The sequence below is a fragment of the Budorcas taxicolor genome, chromosome 3, assembly GCF_023091745.1.
Source record: "Budorcas taxicolor isolate Tak-1 chromosome 3, Takin1.1, whole genome shotgun sequence".
NCBI classification, from domain to species: domain Eukaryota; kingdom Metazoa; phylum Chordata; class Mammalia; order Artiodactyla; family Bovidae; genus Budorcas; species Budorcas taxicolor.
This window is the reverse complement of record NC_068912.1, coordinates 76,864,829-76,880,506: the sequence shown is the minus strand read 5'-3', so window position 1 is coordinate 76,880,506 and position 15,678 is coordinate 76,864,829.

Below are 15,678 nucleotides of genomic sequence, written 5' to 3'. Positions count from 1 at the left end.
GTGTTTTGCAATTCTTTTATCTTTGCTTAACTTAGATACAATGAAGAATGGTAGGATAGAATGGATTTTTAAGTCAGACAGGTTTGAATTCTGATGTCTCCCCCACAACTAACTAGATGAATACATTTGGACAAGTTTCTTACATTTTCTGAACTTTGGTTTACTCATTAAAAAACAAACAAACAAATTGGCAAATCAGGAACATCAGCTTACTTACAAGTATACTATGACTGAGTAAGCTTCTTATAAATACAGCATTCTCCCCCTTTTAGAACTGTCAGTGACAGATCTCAGATAAAGGTTAGGCAGTCCATGTGTTCTCAAAAGGCCTACCACTTATTTAAGTATCTACTGCTGCTGCTGCTGCTAAGTTGCTTCAGTCGTGTCCGACTCTGTGAGACCCCAGAGACGGCAGCCCACCAGGCTCCCCCGTCCCTGGGATTCTCCAGGCAAGAACACTGGACTGGGTTGCCATTTCCTTCTCCAGTGCATGAAAGTGAAAAGTTAAAGTGAAGCCGTTCAGTCGTGTCCGACTCTTAGCGACCCCATGGACTGCAGCCTACCAGGCTCCTCCGTCCATGGGATTTTCCAGGCAAGAGTACTGGAGTGGGGTGCCATTGCCTTCTACTATGTGCCCCTAAAATGTGCCATGCCAGGCTCATCAGAATGCACACTCTGTGTTCTTGTCCTTTGAGGCTCTGACACAGCCTATTGATTAGTGAACAAATACTGAAAAATGGTAAGATGTAGCCTTACACATAAGATGAAATCTTAACTACTGGACCACAAGGGAAGTCCCTCCCATGTCCTATTCTTAATCTTGTCATATGCCTTACTGCGAATTCTCTACAGTCTCAGTTTCACATACTCTATTCTGCAACCATTACTGTCTATTTTTTCCTATTACAAAATGGTTTGGCTGGACATGACCAGTGACCCTATCCTAATAATCTTTTATCTTCCTGTTTCTCTCTCTGCTTAAATTCCATGTCTATTCATTATAACTTTTTTGCATGATACCACCTCAACCCATCCAAAATATACATGCCTCAGATTCCATTTTTTTCTTGTCTTTTCAAGGACATTGCCCTATAAATTTTCTTCTGTTTCTACCAACTCATCGTGTTCTCCTCTTTACTAGATCATTCTTAATAGCATAAAAATTAGCCATCATCAATTAAAAAAAAGCTTTTTGGATCCCAATTTCTCCCAGTTACCCCCACTATCATTTCACTGCCCTCCTTCCCTTTATGGAAAAGCCTGTTGAAGGTGTTTGCTATGCTTTATGTTTCTGTTTCCCCCTTTCATTTCTCTTGCACCTGTATCAGTCAAGTATCATTCCCCAGCACTCTGCAGAAACTACTCTTAACAAAGCCAGCCAATGACTTCCACATTAGTAAGCTAAATGAGCAGATGAGGTTAATTCTCAATCCCTCTCTAACTTGACCTATTGATGACCACCCACCTTTTCTTAAAACACTTTGCTTCCATAACATCCATTTTCTTTTTTTCATGTATATTTCTGTCTACCCTTTAAAAATTTTCAATTAATTCCTTCTCATCTCCCTGCCTTCTAAATGTTGGAGTGTCCCAGAGCTCATCTTTGAATCTCTTTATTTCCCTTTTTCTATCTTTTCTTTTGTTGATTTTATTTAATTCCATGGCTTTAAGTACCATGCATGTGGTAACAACTCCCAAATATATGTCTGCAGACCTGATTTCTCCTCAACTCCAGAAACTTATAACCAGTGGCTTACTTAATATGTCATGTGGATTGCTATAGACATCTCAAAGTTAGCATGTCAAAAACAGTTCCTGATATTTGTCACTAAACCAGCTCCCCCCATTGACATTTCCATTAATCGTAATTCTATCTTTCCAGATGCTCAGGACAAAAATTCTAGTTTTACTATTTACTCTTTACTGTCTCCCCTCAACATAATTTGTCAGCAAATCTTTTTGGCTCTATCCTCACAATACATCCAGAATTCTGCTTCTCATCACTTTCGTCACCACTTTTTCAGTCCAGACTTTCATTCTCTCTCACTTGGATTATTGCAATAGCTTCTTAAAAGCCTCCTTATCTCTGCCTTGTTCCATTGTAGTCTAGCCTCTGAATAGATACTCCAAAGATGCCTTAAACCTGTTTAAACCAGATGACCTTAAACCTGTTTACCTCTCCAGTGGCTTGCATCTGAAAGCCCATGAGATCTCACCAACCTCCTGCTTCCGAAGACCTGTCTGCCTACATACTTTGCTAGTTTATTCCATTGTAGATTCTTCCATCAGGAATGACTAAAATTTCACCTAATTAAGACTAGCCATCTCTTTTAAAATTTTCATCCCCTCCCAATATTTCGTATATGTCCTCCTTCATTTAACACTAACCACTATTGAACACATGTATTTTTACTTACAGTGTTCATTTCTGCTCAACTCACTAGAATACAAGCTCCATGAAGTCAGGGATATTTGCCTATTTTGTTTCACCTTGTGCTTGGAACAGAGAGCCTGGCACACAGTTGATTATTAGTTGGTACTCAAGATATTATTTAATTGTAAATCAACATAGAACTAATAACCCCTATGCTCTCTTAATGTATGCATCCTATACAGAACTCTCAAAGCTAGAAGGAGCCATAAAGATAATATGGTCCAATACCTCTCATTTTGAGGACACTGGAGAACAGAGAGATAAGAAGACATTCACAATCCTATGCATGACAACAGAGCCCTGCCAAAGCTCTTTTATTACATGTCTTATAGTAACCTTCATCTTCAACATTTACATTGTCAGGGCTTACTTATAACTTCATGTAAAACTAGCTGTTTATTTTTCAGTCACTGTCATGTCGGACTCTTTGCAAAACCACAGACTGTAGTACACCAGGATTCCCTGTCCTTCACTGTCTCCCAGAGTTTGCTCAAACTCATGTCCATTGAATCAATGATGTTATCTAACCATCTCATCCTCTGCCAGCCCCTTTTTCTCTTGCCCACAATCTTTCCCAGCATCAGGGTCTTTTCCAAAGAGTCAGCTCTTCACTTCAGGTGGCCAAACTAGCTACTTATGCCATAATCTTAGTTTACTAATATTTTCTTAAGTTAAGTTTATTAGTTGCAAGTGAACTCCCCTGAAGTCAGAAAAAGCCATGTGACACATTTCACTTACATTACGCTAAACACATTTCTAGTTTGAGGGATTATGGTTATACAACTTAATTTTTAAGATCACAAAATTTTAATATCTTAGTGATTATTATTGTACTGTTTGTAATATTATGATTTATATACTTTGAATATACTTATTATCTAAGGCTAACATAAAAAATATTCACAAGCACCACTTTCTTAGAACAAACCAAGATTTTTCTGTTGTTTTTCTTGGTAAGAGAGTTATTGTTTATAATCCTAATGTAAGTAAGTTTTACCTCAGTAAAAATTAGCTTTCTCACAAATAGAGCTGTAAATTAGTGTACTCACTGTCTCAGAAATAATGGGTTCCTATCACCAGGGAATTGAAGAAAAGATTAGATAATACCTTCCATAAAATGTGAAAGAGATTTATATCAGATATAGGCTGACCTGGATGACCTTTCAATTTCAAGATTCTCTTATTCCAAATTGGTGTCAGGTATTATGCAATTTCTATTTTATAAAATATATGGTGGGAAGTACACACAAGTACACATATTATACAATTTTTAAATTAATCTGCAAGCTTTGTGAAAAGCAAGTTTTGAAATACCAGTAACAACTATTAATAAATATTTCTAGGAATATTATATGTATATTCATATACACATGTGTATATTATATATTATATCATATATTACATATATATTATGTATGTATATTACATGTATATTATGTATATTACATTATGTATAATTACATGTATATTATATATTACACATGTGTATATTATATACCCCAAAACTGATAAGTTTCTTCTCAGCTGTTTTTGGAAATGTTTTCTCCTTTTCTGTAAGTTGTTTTTTCACTTTATTGATGATGTTCTTTGAAGCACAGATTTCAGAAATTTCCATAGGGGACTTCCCTGTTGATACAGTGGTTTAAGACTCCATGTTTCACAGCAGGAGGGTGTGGGTTCAATCCTTGGTCAGGGAACTAAGACCTTGCATGCTTCCCTGTGTGGCAAATTATTTTTTCCCCATCAAGTCTAATTTATTTGTCTTTTTATTTTGTTATTTATTCTTTTGGTATCACGTCTAAGAAACCAGGGTTTTGGAAATTTACCCTTAGAAATTCTGAAGTTTTAGCAGTTACATTTAATTCTGTAATCAATTTTGAGATAATTTATATATATTATGTGAGATAAAGGTCTAACTTCATTCTATGGCATGAGTACATCCAGTTTTTTTTTCAGGCACCATTTGTTGAAAATACTATTCTTTCCCTATTGAATATCTTGGTGCCTTTGTTGAAAATGATTTGACTAAATGTAAGCAATAATTTCTGGACTCTCAATCCTGTTAATTTGATCTATGTCTCTATCCTTATAGTGATACCATACTGTCTTGATTACAACAGTTTTGAAGTGGAAAGGTATGAATCCTTCAATTCTGTTCTTTGAAGATCATTTGGGCTATTTTTGGTCTCTTCCATGTTCTATGAAAATTACAGATACCAAGGGAACATTTCATGCAAAGATGGGCTCAATAAAGGACAGAAATGGTAGGGACCTAACAGAAGCAGAAGATATTAAGAAGAGGTGGCAAGAATATACAGAAGAACTGTACAAAAAAGATCTTCATGACCCAGAAAATCACAATGGTGTGATCACTCACCTAGAGCTAGACATCCTGGAATGTGAAGTCACTACGAACAAAGCTAATGGAGGTGATGGACTTCCAGTTGAGCTAGTTCAATCCTGAAAGATGATGCTGTAACAGTGCTGACCTCAATATGCCAGCAAATTTGGAAAACTCAGCAGTGCCCATATGACTGGAAAAGGTCAGTTTTCATTCCAATCCCTAAGAAAGGCAATGCCAAAGAATGCTCAAGCTACCACACAATTGCACTCATCTCACACACTAGCAAAGTAATGCTCAAAATTCTCCAAGCCAGGCTTCAGCAATACGTGAACCGTGAACTTCCAGATGTTCAAGCTGGTTTTAGAAAAGGCAGAGGAAACAGAGATCAAATTGCCAACATCCGCTGGACCATGGAAAAAGCAAGAGAGTTCCAGAAAAACATCTATTTCTGCTTTATTGACTATGCCAAAGCCTTTGACTGCGTGCATCACAATAAACTACGGAAAATTCTTCAAGAGATGGGAATACCAGACCACCTGACCTGCCTCTTGAGAAACCTATATGCAGGTCAGGAAGCAACAGTTAGAACTAAACATGGAACAAAATACTGGTTCCAAATGGGAAAAAGAGTATGCCAAGGCGATATATTATCACCTTGATTATTTAACTTGTATGCAGAGTACATAATGAGAAAAGCTGGGCTGGAAGAAGCACAAGCTGGAATCAAGATTGCCAGGAGAAATATCAATAACCTCAGATATGCAGATGACACCACACTTATGGCAGAAAGCGAGGAAGAAATAAACAGCCTTTTGATGAAAGCGAAAGAGGAGAGTGAAAAATTAGCTTAAGGCTCAACATTCAGAAAACAAAGATATGGCAACCAGGTCCAGCATTTCATGGCAAATAGATGGAGAAACAATGGAAATGGTGTCAGACTTTATTTTTTGGGGCTCCAAAATCACTGAAGATGGTGACTGCAGCCATGAAATTAAAAGATGCTTACTCCTTGGAAGAAAAGTTATGACCAACCTAGATAGCATATTGAAAAGCAAAGACATTACTTTATCAACAAAGTTCTGTCTAGTCAAGGCTATGGTTTTTCCAGTGGTCAAGTATGGATGTAAGAGTTGGACTATAAAGAAAGCTGAATCCCAAAGAATTGATGCTTTTGAACTGTGGTGTTGGAGAAGACTCCTGAGAGTGCCTTGGACTGCAAGGAGATCCAACCAGTCTATCCTAAAGGAGATCAGTCCTGGGTGTTCATTGGAAGAACTGATGTTGAAGCTGAAGCTCCAATACACTGGCCACCTGATGTGAAGAACTGACTCATCTGAAAAGAGTGATTCTGGGAAAGATTGAGGGCAGGAGAAGGGGATGGCAGAGGATGACATGGTTGGAGGGGCATCACCGACTCAATGGACATGAGTTTGAGTAAACCCTGGGAGTTGGTGATAGACAGGGAGTCCTGGCCTGCTTCAGCCCATAGGGTCACAAAGAGTCAGACATGACTGAGTGACTGAACTGACTGTTGTTCTATGAATTTTAGAATCAGCACATCAATTTTTGTTTCAGTTCAGTTCAGTTCAGTTTAGCTCAGTTCAGTATGCGGTCCAGGTTGGTCATAATTTTCCTTCCAAGGAGTAAGTGTCTTTTAATTTCATGGTTGCAGTCACCATCTGCAGTGATTTTGGAGCCCCAAAAAATAAAGTCTGACACTGTTTCCACTGTTTCCCCATCTATTTGCCATGAAGTGATGGGACCAAAAGGCATGATCTTTGTTTTCTGAATATTGAGCTTTAAGCCAAGTTTTTCTCTCTCCTCTTTCACTTTCATCAAGTGGCTCTTTAGTTCTTCTTCACTTTCTGCCATAACGGTGGTGTCATGTTTAAAGACAGTAAATTTCACTGAATCTGTAGTAATGCTAGCTTAACAATATTAAATCTTTCAATCCAAGAACTTGGGATGTCTTTCCATTTAAAAATTCTTTAATTTCTTTCAACTGTGTGTTACAGTTTCAGGATACAAGTCTTGAAACATTTTTCTTAAGTTTATTTCTAAATATTTTATTCTTTGATACTACTATAAATGGACTTGCTATCTTAATTTTATTTTCAGATTGTTCATTTCTGGTATATAGAAATAAATTAATTTTGTGTATTGGTTTTGTATCCTGCAAGTTTGCTGAACTTACTAGTTCCAGTACATTTTTTAAAAGATAATTCCTTAGAATTTTACACATACATTAATGCCATCTGTAAAGTTTTCCTTCTTTTCCAATTGTATACATTTTATTTTCTTTGCCTAATTGCAAACTTCCAGTAAAATGTTGGATAGTAGTCGGAAGAGCGTACATCCTGTTCCTGATCTTGGGGAGACAATTCAATCTTTCATCATAAAGTAGAATGTTGCTGCTGCTGCTAAGTCACTTCAGTCGTGTCCGACTCTGTGTGACCCCATAGATGGCAGCCCACCAGGCTCCCCCATCCCGAGGATTCTCCAGGCAAGAACACTGGAGTTGGTTGCCATTTCCTCTCCAATGCATGAAAGTGAAAAGTGAAAGTGAAGTCGCTCAGTCGTGTCTGACTGTTCGCGACCCCATGGACTGCAGTCTACCAGGCTCCCCCGTCCATGGGATTTTCCAGGCAAGAGGACTGGAGTGGGGTGCCATTGCCTTCTCCAAAAGTAGAATGTTAACTGTGGGTTTTTCAGAGATACTTTTTATCAGGATGAAGAAGTTCCCTTCTATATGTGATTTTTAAAATTTTTAAAATGAATGTTGAATATTTTCAAATGCATTTGCATCTACTGAGGTGATCATGTGACTTTGTCTGCTGCTCTATTAATATGCTGAATTATACTGATTAATTTGTGGATATTAAGCCAACTTTGAATTTCTAGGAGAAATCCCACTTGGTCATGGTGTAGTCTTTTTTATACATTGCTGAATTTGGTTTGTTATTGTTTTATTAAGGATTTTTAATGTAAATTCTTAAGTGATATTGGTCTGTGGTTTTCTTTTCTTGTGATGTTTTTGTCTGATACTGTTATCAAGGTAAATTTTCCCTCATAGAATGAGTTGGGAAGTATTTCCTCTATGTCCACTTTTGGGAAAACTCTGCAAGTAATTGGTATTAATTCATCCTTAAATGTTTTGTACAATCCATGAGGGAAGCCATGTGAACCTGGATATTTCTTTGGGAAAATATATAAATTGCTAATTTAGTCTCTTTCTTTCTTATTGGTATATTCAGATTTTCCATTTATTTTTCAGTCAATTTTTACTTTTATCATTTTTCTAGAAATTTGTCTATTCCATCTAGGTTGCTTACTTTGTTGGCATAGAGTTGTTCATACTATTCCCTTATGTGTTATTAAAATATACCCTATCATTACAAACTGTCTTTGTCTCTAGTAACAATTTTTGTCATTAAAGTCTATTTTATCTGATGTTAGTATAGCCATTTCAGTTCTCTTTTGGTTACTTTTTCCATTCTTTAAAAGAAAAATCTATTTGTGCCTTTGAATCTAAAGTGTGTTGCTTGTACACAGGCTATCAGTAGATCATTAAAAGAAAACACATCTTGCCAATCTCTGCCTTACGATTGGAGTGCTTAGTCCATTTATATTTAATTGCTGATATGACTTTTGCATAACATTTTGCTATTTATTTTATACATCTTTTGTTTTTTTCCGTTCCTTTCTTCTTCCATTTTTGTGTTTTTTGTTAAATTTTTCTAGTGCATATTTCAATATGTAACACATTTTAAAAGTTAGCATTTTAGTGGTTGCCCTGGTGATTACAATTAACACCTTTAAAATTTTAAAGCACTGGATATTTATTAGGGTTCTAGCTTGTTTTTGGAGAAGGCAATGGCAAACCACTCCAGTACTCTTGCCTGGAAAATCCCATGGACGAAGGAGCCTGGTAGGCTGCAGTCTGTGGGGTCACACAGAGTCGGACACGACTGAAGTGACTTAGCAGCAGCAGCTTGTTTTTGAAACATATGTCTCATGATATGTGTCAAGAAAAAAAGTGCTACCCTCATATAAGATTGAGAATTGTTTTATACTCTCTCTCATGTAGTATATCATGAAATACTTTAAATATTAAAGACAAATCATGTAGTAAAGAAAGCTGTTAAGTTTGTTGAAACCCCAAGTTAAAAATATTAGCTATCACTTCTTGAGCAGCTTAGGGGCTTTTCTGATAGCTCATTTGGTAAAGAATCCACATGCAGTGATACACCACATTAACAAATTAAAAAATAAAAACCATATGATTATCTCAATAGATGCAGAGAAAGCCTTTGACAAAATTCAACATCCATTTATGATAAAAACCCTCCAGAAAGCAGGCATAGAAGGAACAAACCTCAACATAATAAAAGCCATATATGATAAACTCACAACAAACATTATCCTCACTGGTGAATTGCAAGCATTTCCCCTAAAGTCAGGAACAAGACACGGGTGCCCACTCTCACCTACTATTCAACATAGTTTTGAAAGTTTTAGCCACAGCAATCAGAGAAGATAAAGAAATAAAAGGAATCCAGATTAGAAAAGAAGAAGTAAAATTCTCACTGATGCAGATGACATGATCCTCTACATAGAAAACCCTAAAGACTCCACCAGAAAATTGCTAGAGATAGTCAATGAATATAGTAAAGTTGCAGGATATAAAATTAATACACAGAAATCCCTTGCATTCTTCTATACAACAATGAGAGAACAGAAAGGGAAATTAAGGAAACAATTCCATTCACCATTGCAATGAAAAGAGTAAAATACTTAGGAATAAATCTACCTAAAGAAACAAAAGACCTATATATAGAACACTGATGAAAGAAATCAAAGATGACACAAATAGATAGAGAAATATACCATGTTCATGGATCAGAAGAATCAATATAGTGCAAATGAGTATACTACCCAAAGCAATCTATAGATTCAGTGCAATCCCATTCAAGCTACCAATGGTATTTTTCAGAGAACTAGAACAAATAATTTCACTATTTGTATGGAAACACAAAAAACCTTGAATAGCCAAAGCAATCTTGAGGAAGAAGAATGGAACTGGAGGAATCAACCTGCCTGACCTCAGACTATACTACAAAGCTACAGTTATCAAGACAGTATGGTACTGGCAACAAAGACAGAAATATAGATCAATGGAACAAAATAGAAAGCCCAGACATAAATCCATGCACCTATGGATCCATGCACCTTATATTTGACAAAGGAGGCAAGAATATACAATGGAGAAAAGACAATCTCTTTAACAAGTGGTGCTGGGAAAACTGGTCAACCACTTGTAAAAGAATGAGCTAGAACATTTTCTAATACTATACAGAGAAATAAACTCAAAATAGATTAAAGATCTAAATTTAAGACCAGAAACTATAAAACTCTTAGGGGAAAACAGGTAAAACACTCTCTGACATAAGTCACAGCAGGATCCTCTATGACCCACCTCCCAGAGTAATGGAAATAAAAGCAAAAATAAACAAATGTGACCTAATTAAAATTAAAAGCTTTAGCACAACAAAGGAAACTATAAGCTAGGTAAAAAGACAGCATTCAGAATGGGAGAAAATAGTAGCAAATGAAGCAACTGACAAAGAATTAATCTCAAAAACATACAAGCAGCTCCTGCAGCTTAATTTCAGAAAAATAAAGGACTCAGTAAAAAAATGGCCTAAAGAACTCAACAGACATTTCTCCAAAGAAGACATACAGATGGCTAATAAACACATGAAAAGTTGCTCAACATCACTCATTATCAGAGAAATGGAAATCAAAACCACAATGAGGTACCATCTCACACTGGTCAGAATGGCTGCTATCAAAAAGTCTACAAACAATAAATGCTGGAGAGGGTGTGGAGAAAAGGGAACCCTCTTACACTGTTGCTGGGAATGCAAACTAGTATAGCCACTATGAAGAACAGTGTGGAGATTCCTTAAAAAACTCGAAATAGAACTGCAATATGACCCAGCAATGCCACTGCTGGGCATATACACTGAGGAAACCAGAATTGAAAGAGACATGTGTCTCCCAATGTTCATCAAAACACTGTTTACAACAGCCAGGACATGGAAGCAACCTAGATGTCTATCAGCAGATGAATGGATAAGAAAGCTGTGGTAGATATACACAATGGAATATTACTCAGCTACTAAAAAGAATGCATTTGAATCAGTTCTAATGAGGTGGATGAAACTGGAGCCTATTATACAGAGCGAAGTAAGTCAGAGAGAAAAACACCAATACAGTATATTAACGCATATATATGGATGTGAGAGTTGGACTGTGAAGAAAGCTGAGTGCCGAAGAATTGATGCTTTTGAACTGTGGTGTTGTAGAAGACTTTTGAGAGTCCCTTAGACTGCAAGGAGATCCAACCAGTCCATTCTGAAGGAGATCAGTCCTGGGTGTTCATTGAAAGGAATGATGCTAAAGCTGAAACTCCAATACTTTGGCCACCTTATGTGAGTAGTTGACTCATTGGAAAAGACTGATGCTGGGAGGGATTGGGGGCAGGAGGAGAAGGGGATGACAGAGGATGAGATGGCTGGATAGCATCACCAACTCGATGGACATGAGTTTGAGTGGATTCCGGGAGTTGGTGATGGACAGGGAGGCCTGGCGTGCTGCGATTCATGGGGTCGCAAAGAGTCGGACACGACTGAGTGACTGAACTGAACTGAACTGATGGAAATTAGAAAGATGGTAACGATGACCCTTTTTGATAGACAGCAAAAGAGACACAGATATAAAGAACAGACTTTTGGACTCTGTGGGAGAAGACGAGGGTGGAACGATTTGAGAGAATAGCATTGAAACATATATATTATCATATGTGAAACAGATCACCAGTCCACATTTAGGGTATGAGTCAGGGTGCTCAGGGCTGGTGCACTGGGATGACCCTGAGGGATAAGATGGGGAGGGAGGAGAAAGGGGAGTTTAGGATGGGGAACACATGTATATCCATGGCTGATTCATGTCAATGTATGGCAAAAACCACTACAATATTGTAAGGTAATTAGCCTCCAATTAAAATAAATTAATTAAAAAATTTTTTTAATTCTCATTAAAAAAAAAAAAGAAAGAAGCCACCTGCAATGCAGGAGACCCTGGTTTGATTCCTCCTGGGTTGGGAAGATCCACTGGAGAAGGGATAGATTACCCACTCCAGTATTCTTGGGCTTCCTTTGTGGCTCATCTGGTAAAGAATCCACCTGCAATATGGGAGACTTGGATTTGATCCCTGGGTTGGGAAGATCCCTTGGAGAAGGGAAAGGTATCCACCCCAGTACTCTGGCCTGGAGAATTCCATGGACTATACAGTCCATGGGGTCACAAAGAGTTGGACATGACTGAGTGACTTTCACTTTCATTGCATGTTAGGCACTATGTTAGGTACATAATACCTCACCCAAACCATTCAAAGGCAGATCTAGTACTATTTAGTACTACTTCCTTTCATAGCACTGAAATAATAACTCATAACCACTTATCTTATAAAGAATATTCAAGTCTCTTTTACATTTCACATCAGCTTAGTCATCACATCAAGGCTTTTACAACTTTCTTTATAATAGCTTCAGCCATAATGTATATTTTTTGCTTCTTGGATTAGTTATTCATTAGTAACTCTATTACAAATGTACTATTATATAATTCCCTAACACTTAGCAATATTTTTTCTTTTAGTGTGGTAGATTGTTTAATCTTTAATTCTTAGTCCTATGTCTCAATGCAAGGGTTGCTCTTATAAAGGGGTGATACCCTTTTGCTTACTTTTTGGAAGGAGTTTAAGATATATGTGTATATGTATATGTATGTGTGTGTGTGTGAGAGAAAGAGAGAGAGTATATATATAGATATGGAGATGAATCCAAGTTAAAAAAAACTCGAGAAACAGTGAGTTTTGAGATTATTGTTGGTAGCCTTTTAAACATATTTTATCAATCTAGTATAATATTGTCAACATATTAGAATCTGAAATATCCAGACTAATCATATAAATATTGAATATTGTTCTTTCATCTTTCTTTTTTCAAAATAAGTAAAGCTCTTTAATGCAAATTTAATGTAATAACTGATATAAAATGGCTTGAGGATGAATTTATAAACTCATTTAAATCAAAACCCTCTAGACTAGGTCCTATGAGGTTACAGCTTTACCTACTAAGTTAAAAACAAGAGTCTCAAACAGAGATTCTCTAACTTTCTTGCTTCACAAAACCTTTACTGTCAGAATTGCTTTTTATGGCACACTAAAAGAAATACATAAAACCTTTGCTTATTACATAGATAAGTCCAACTGACACAATAGACATCTTTGTTCTAATAGCTTAGTAACTGTTACTTCTCAAACTTTGGAATCAGACCGGACACGGTCATTATCACTTTGTATTCCACATTAATTTTTGCATGTAATATATTTTCACAGAAGTCAATGAAAAGTGGTTTTTTAAAATGTCATCAAAAGGAATGTAGTGATCTAATGCTGAAATTGTGAACTACCTCAAGATAGTAGTTCGTGGTGCTCAACAGATACAGATGGTATTTGGAATCAGATTTTCATTCTGTGTGGAAAGTTGACCAAGTTATTTAACTTTATTGAGCTTTACTTTCTTCACCTGAAAAATAGCATTATCAAAACTATATATTTAAAGACTAATTAGTGGAATCCCTGGCATAATATATACTTGTTATTTGGTTACTATTATTCAAGGAGCATTTGACCCACTATCAATAGTAGGGGTTACTAAATTGTCAAAGATTTTATTTGACAGTAAAGCGTGTGCCCACAATGCTGGAGACCCGGGTTCCATCCTTGGGTTGGGAAATTCCCTTGCAAAAGGAAATGGCAACCCACTCCAGTATTCGTGCCTGGGAAATCCCACGGACAGAGGAACACGACTAAGCGACTTCACTTTCACTCACTTCACTTTGATGACTGAGTAGTATGATAGTGGTTGTATTTGGAATAAATTTTAAATTAATAGAAATATTTTAGAAAGCATCAGAAACCAAAATTTTAATGGAAGGACTGATAGGCTTAGATTTCAGTTTAAGTTTTGTGACTATTAGAAAAGTTACTTGACTTCCCTTTCCTGATCTTTAAAATGGTGAAGATAGTATCATGGGGGGTATAATATTCGGAGTAATTACCACCTTTCTGTAAAAGTAAAAGGTACTCAATGAGTATAAGTTTACTTTTCTCCTGTCTTTCAGAGATTGTTTTCCCACTGAGACTGATTTGGTATTCCCTAAGGGATCCCTTAGGAGACATTTTCTCTTAATCCTAATCATTGATCACTCTTATGTGTTTACAGAAGAAAGAACTGCATTTTATTCTTCAGCCAGATTGTAGATGATAGAATAAAACTGCCACAGAATTCTCGGAAGGTAGGCTGGCTTTGCTGCCTGTTGATCTTTTTTGGTTTAGAATATAGTATAGGAACTCTAAAAAGCAGAGCCATTACTTTACCAAAAAAGGTCCATATAGTCAAAGCTATGGTTTTTCCAGTGGTCATGTATGGATATGAGAGTTGGACCATAGAGAAAGCTGAGCACCAAAGAAGTGATGCTTTTGAACTGTGGTGTTGGAGAAGACTCTTAAGAGTTCCTTGAGGAAAACAAGGAGATCAAGCCAGTCAATCCTAAAGGAAATCAGTCCTGAATATTCATTGGAAGGACTGATGCTGAAGCTGAAACTCCAATACTTTGGCCACCTGATGCAAAGAACTGACTCATTGGAAAAGACCCTGATCCTGGGAAAGATTGAAGGCTAGAGAATGGGATGACAGAGGATGAGAGGGTCGGATAACATCACTGACTCGATGGACATGAGTTTGAGAAAGCTCCTGGAGTTGGTGATGGACAAGGAAGCCTAGCATGCTGCAGTCCATGGGGTCCAAAGAGTCGGACATGAGTGAGTGACTGAACTGAATTGGCTGATAGGAACTCTGTCTGGATAGCCATGAGGCAATTATCAGCTACTAATTACTTTTTTATATTCTCAAAGATGTTATTATTTCTCCTTTGCTATGACAAATAGGGTGCTGAAATGGAAAAAAGCTGACTTCAAGCAACTTATTTCAAAAGTAGCTACTTACTAATAGGTTTATTTATCTTAATTCAATTTGAATTTTCCCCTTAAAACAGATTTATTTGTTTTTGGATGAGACATGATTCTCTTGATTCCTCCAGATGAATACCTTTGATTCTTAGAAATCAGGTTACTTAATTTTTTCAATCTGAATTTCTGAGTTAATCCTTCCTGCTTGACTTAAATCTCCCTTATCCTAATTTAAGTTTTTAAAACTCATGTTCTATCTTTGCACTTGTAAAGCAGCTCCTAAGCCTTTTTGGTATAATATCAGCAATGATTATATAGACAATCCAATTGGTGAAAAGGTATTGACAGAATGTTCCTTTAGTCAGATGTGCCTCTCTCCCTTCTTAACACTATGGCTATCTCCACAGAGCACAGAGCTCAAAGTGGGATCTTCCAACTGGAGAAGCAGGCATAAAGAACTGCCAGACTTTCCTGTCAAAAAGGAATGGGAAGAAGGTAGGGGCTGACTGGCAAGTTTGGGAAGTGACAGTATTAGGAATTTTTTTAAATTTAGAGACTTAAATAAGCACAAAAGTTGGTAATTATTCAGTAATTTATTTTTTGCATTTTAAAAATAAATGTATGAATAGCTTTCTTTGTGTAATTAAGTTCATGTGCCATGTCTAGAGACAAAATCCAGCAGATTGATGTTTATCTACAGTCACATAGTCCATGTTATTTTATGGCATTTTTCTTTTTATTTTTTTGAGATATCTAGGTTTACCTAGGAATTACTCCCAAAGAAACAATGATTACATTAAA